Consider the following 5930-nt stretch of genomic DNA (forward strand, 5'->3'; position numbering starts at 1 on the left):
CCCCAAACTGACACATGAAGCTTTGTTCTCGTTATTAATGGTCTAGCGATTAGCTGTAAACGTTTGATCAATGATTCAGCTAAGCCATTTTGTGTGTGTATATGAGCAACATGGTGTTCAACAACAATTCCCATAGACATGCAATAATCATTAAAAACATGTGATGTGAATTCACCAGCATTATCAAGTCTCGCCCTTTAAACGGTATAATCAGGGAAATGTGCTCGTAATTTGATAACTAGAGCAATAAATTTTGCAAAGGCAACATTATGAGTTGATAATAAAGAGACATGAGACCATCTACTAGATGCGTCTATCAAGGCCATGAAATATCTAAACGGTCCACATGGTGGATGAATTGGTCCACATATATCACCTTGAATTCTTTCAAGAAACATTGGTGATTCTTTTTCAACTTTTAAGGACGAAGGACTTGTAATTAGTTTTCCAAGTGAACAAGAGGTACATAGAGGCATTTTATCTGATTGGAGGATCTTTTGATATTTCAATGGATGTGCATGTGTGTTTTCAATAATTCTTTTCATCATTGTAGATCCTGGATGGCCTAATCTGTCATGCCATAAGTTAAATGTCTCAGGATCAGAAAAACTTCCTTGTACTGCTATATGTGCTTGAGGCACATTAATGTGTGTATAATGCAAACCAGAGTGGAGCATTGGCAATTTTTCCAATATATGATCTTTGCTCATGTGTGCATATATTTTTTATTATCAACAGTCCTTGATTGAGTATCATATCCATTATGATATATGTTTTTGAAAGTCAACAAGTTTCTCGTTGATTTTGGGGAAAATAAAGCATTCCCTATTAAGAGCTTTGTACCATTTGGTAATATTAAATTCGCTTTTCCCACTCCTTTTATCAAGTTTTTACGACCCGATATTGTATCAACGATTCCATTTATTCGTTTGCTCTTGTGCTCCAGTGGTATTCATTTTAATCTTGAAAATATAAAGAGAAATAATAATAAGCGTATAACGAAGACACTATGAATTATTTTTAATAAAAAGTTTATTTATTAGTTGAAAACGTTACATGAAAAGAAAGACTAATTAAACATAATAAAATAGTTAATGGAAACTACATAATTGTTGCATATAATTATTATGGCTTAGCAACATTTGCTTCAGAGTTCCATGTCATTTGTATAGTCGGCGACATTCAGCTCGACATTGAGATGATCAAAATTATCCACATGGTTCACCTCTTTCTCTTTTCTTTCAAAAGATGCATAGTAATGTTCACATAGATGTGTACGACAAGCCTTTAACCAGTGGTTTGCACTTCCACATCTGAAACAAGAAGTGCCATTGTTTTTGGACCTACCAGCTTCATTCCTTTTGTTGTATTGGTTGGAATTATTATTTTGTGGTGGTAATTTGTGGTTCTTTGATTTCGACCACGACCATAAGGGAGGAATGAATTTAGATCAGAATATCTTTGAAACTTTTGCAACCGATATTGTTGTTGCAAGTTTATATTTGATGCATAAATGTGGAGAAATTTTTCTCGAACATATCTTCCTCCGTAACAGTTTGCCCACATAATCGGAGCATTAAGCATATTCTGAACAAAGCAGAGGTGTACTCATTCACCTTTTTGAAATCTTGGAACCTGAGATTGTTCCATTCATCTTTAGCAGTGGGAAGTAAAACTTCTCTTTGATGATCAAATCTGTTTTTTTTAAATCTTTCCACAAAATGTATGGATCTTCACAATTTGAATATTCAAATTGTAACATCTCATCAATGTGTTTATGGAGGAAGCCATCGGCTTTTGCCTTGTCTTGATTGCTACAATCATTTCCCTTCGTTATCATTTCCAAAACACCCATTGATTTGAGATGTATCTTAACATGTGCCGTCCACGACATATAATTTTCTCCAGTGATATTAAGAGCCGGGGATTCAATTTTTGCGATGTTTGCCATTTTGTTGCTAAACATAAATAAGATAAATACTAAAATCTAAATACTAATTAAAAATGAGATAACATACATAGGTACAGCTACAAACAAATAAATGAATACATGAGTAGTAAAAAGATGAGGTGAAAGTTCATACATTAAGCTTGGTAATAATATTAGCATTATGCCGGCCAATATTAAAACCCGGTGAATTATCTTTGAAAATTTTCTTGAAAAGCCTTGAGAAGAAGAGTGTTTGTTGTGGAAAAATGAGATTGATAATTAGTGTTTTATAGTGGTAAATTATAACAGTTTTGTAACGGTTATGTTACCGTTTTATAGTCGTTATACAACGATTATATATACGTGTATATATATATATATAATAAATTATGTATTAAAGAAATGTTATTTTATAAGATATAAAATTAGGATGCATAATAATAAGAATAAAATGTAAATATACATAAATAAACATAAACTCTAAATGAAATGTGAGCGTGTGTGTATAAATAAAAGTTAGTTGCGATAAAAGTAAAGTTTAGATGCATAATTAAATGTTAGATTGTTAGTAGTCCCGTAGTTATGAAATATGTATAATAAAATGTTCTTTTGTACTTAATTTTTTTCAAAGTAAATTATAAAGTTAATGAAGTGCTTACATTGCTTATGATGGATATCTTTGTGCTTAAGGTCTTTCTTGATTAGGATATAAGCGACTCGTGCTGATAATGTGTTATAATATAACAAGAATTAACACAAGATTAGTGCTAAAACTTTAAGAACTTTAGAAATGTTATAAGAGTAAGAAGTAGAGAATTGTATAACTTATGAAAGTGTATACATGAGGTGCATTTTCTCTTCTAACTTGAGCTAGTATTTATACTACAAAAAGATTAACTATTTGGTAGACAAGGTTAACTATTTGATGGACAAGTAGTATGGTACATTATCTATAAATTTGACAAAGAGTTTATCCACTTGCTTGGTAGATCTAGAGGTAAATCTTGATCTACATGGTAAACTTTATATACTATTCATAACAATCCTGAGCAACTATTGTCTTTTTCTTTTATCCCTTTATGATATTTTTTTAATTGCTTGACACATTAGGTCTTGGAGTGTACGCAAACACTTGAGACGTTAAGGGTGACATGTTATGTTAACTGGTGTTGCACATCATTCCCTCATTGTGTTAAGGAGCGTTAAAGGGGTAATTTATTAACATGTTAACAAAATGATAAGAGATTAAATTATTTTTTGTTTCTTTTTTTACCCAAAACCTTTAAATAATAAGGTTAGGTGAAGTTAAATGGGCTGACGTGTCACATAGTTGGAGTTAAGGAGAGTAAAAGGATACGGTAGACGTTGGCGTCACCTTAGCTTTCTTCTCATTTTCTCATTTTTTTCTATTTTTCCCATTTTGGACGGAGTTGCCCCATTTCTCCTCACATGCCATATTAAAATATTACATAAAATTTAATTTAGTTAAAAATGTATAAAACAATATATAAATTTAATTTACTTATAGAACTCTTAAACTAAACTCGATCTCGGAAACTACCTATACATGGCCATCATTCGGAGGCGAATTGAGTTGGACATACATATGTGTATATATATGTGTGTAAGGCCACCCGGGGTGGTGATTATTTTGTGCGTAATGAAATATGTTCACGCGTGAACATTTGCAAAACACCACCGCCACCCCATAAACATCACGCGTGGAAACTAAATCGCGTTAAACTTTTGACGCGTTATGTTTTGTTATGTTTTGAATGTTGTGAGGGAAATTGTTGGTTGGGGGGAAATTGTTGGGTGTGGTGATGAGTGATGGACATTTCCACTAAAAAAGGTTGTGAGTGATGTAATAAAGCTCGATGACGTGACGGAACTTGATTGGAAGTTGTGAGTGATAAATGGGTGGTGAGTGATAACCACCCCTACCCCTAACGTTGTGTTCCAGAGTTAAGTTAAGGGGAGAAAAGAAATGATTCTCTCATTTTCTTTTCTCTTCTCTCCGTTTCTTTCCAAATTGGAAAGATTAAATTTAGGCAAAAAACATTTCATTTTCTCTTCTCTTCTCTCCTTTAATGAAACTCTGGAACACAACTAAAAATTATTTCTTTCCAAATATTTTCTTTTCTCTCGTTTAATGAAACTCGGGAACACATAAACGAAACTCGGGAACACAGTGTAAGTGTGTGTTCCATTGATGAAGAAACAGTGAATAGTCATCAATTTTTGATTATAAATGCACTCTCTAGGACTGGGGAAATTGTGTTAGTCAGGGCCAGGCTGTGAAACCTTTCCCCGGCTCCCATTTCATATGCTCTTAAGTCTTAAATGACTTTGTATCATTTTTAATTTAAGGTGATCTTTTACATAAAATCAAATGTTATTTAAATAGTTAAATAACCTAATGGCTGGTAATTAATTTATGCATTTGAAAAAAAAAAAAAAAGAAACTTCGTATAATTTAGTATATTAATAAGATTGTCGCTTAATATATAGTTTCTTTTGAAAGTAGGAAATGCTATTAATATTTAAGCATAGGTTAATGCAATTCCCTTTTAAATTTGGTAGAAGTATTTCAAGCTTTTTAAAACTGATAAATTTAGTATGAAATGCATACTTAATTAAATATCTAGTATAAAGAAATTTAGTATGAAATGCATACTTAATTAAATATTTAGTATGAAGATGATTTAACCAGTTTTAAAAAGTTTTTATAGTTTCATTCTTAGCACATTAATCTTCATTTCGACAACTATTAAAATTTTAAGGTCTTCCAGATTTCAGGCTAACATCTTTGTTTAATTTGGGTATATAAGGAATCATCCCTTAAGACACATGACATGACTATAAATTAACAAGTAGATCGAGCATCTTGAATATTATAAATTAAACTTTGTCTATATCGTTTTTCGCGTAATGTTATGTTAGCTTTCACATATCCAGTGGCGAAGCTTGAGATTTCCGACGGGGGTCAAAACGTATATACCCAAAACTTTCTATAGAACCAGGGGATCGAAAACGTAAATACCCAAAAATTTCTATATGAAAACTACATACTCTCCACTACTGAGCGAAAAGTTCGGGGGTCGGCCGCTCCCTCCCGCCCTACTTAAGCTGCGCCCCCTGCACATATCATCATTTTCTACCTACAAAGTTCCGTTATGCATAGAATTGCGAATGCAAATTATCGTTGAGTCGCAATTTTAACAACCTTAATACAATTTGTCTTTGTGCAAAGATAGGTTTAGTGCCTCAAACACAGATTAAGGTGAAATTTGTTTTTTAAAAGGTAAAATGTCTACGGACTACATCTGCAAATATCTGTGGATATGGACGGTGGTGGTAGACGGTGTTGAGTGGTGGTGGATGGTGGTATTTAACCCTCTGTAGACCTTAGAAGATCTTAAAAATGGTTGGACCAAATCTGCACCAAGAAGAGCTCGCGCAGACGTTTTTAATGAAACGTCTTCGGCAAAACAAACAGTCTGCAGATGACAATATCTATACGTGATCTACGCAGCATAGACAGAAAAATATGTGCAGATCTTTTTTAGAAAAACAAACACCACCTAAGTGTAAGTAAAACATATATTATATAGGACTTTGACTTACCCTTATTTATATTTTTTATATGGTTTAACCTTGGGTATATATTTTAATTCAAAGAAAGTAACATACATTTAATGAATATGTAATCATTGACAGATAAGGGATGATTAAATAATGTAGCATTTGGGTGTATGGAAGGTACCATCTTGATTCATTGAAGTACCAACTAGCAGTTATTCAAAGCATTGATGCCAATTGGCATATCATCGCTGAATCTTTAAAAGCGATATCTTTCTTATAGCGACGGTCGGTTGCGTCGTAATAAAAATAACTTAATTACATGTGTTTTACCGTGTAATTTGGTGCCCACATGGTACTTGTCTTGCCTTCACATTAACTAAAGATGTACAAGATCTTAGCTTTGGTCAGACTGGAG

This window comes from Helianthus annuus, chromosome 13 (assembly GCF_002127325.2).
Source record: "Helianthus annuus cultivar XRQ/B chromosome 13, HanXRQr2.0-SUNRISE, whole genome shotgun sequence".
Classification (NCBI taxonomy): Eukaryota; Viridiplantae; Streptophyta; class Magnoliopsida; order Asterales; family Asteraceae; genus Helianthus; species Helianthus annuus.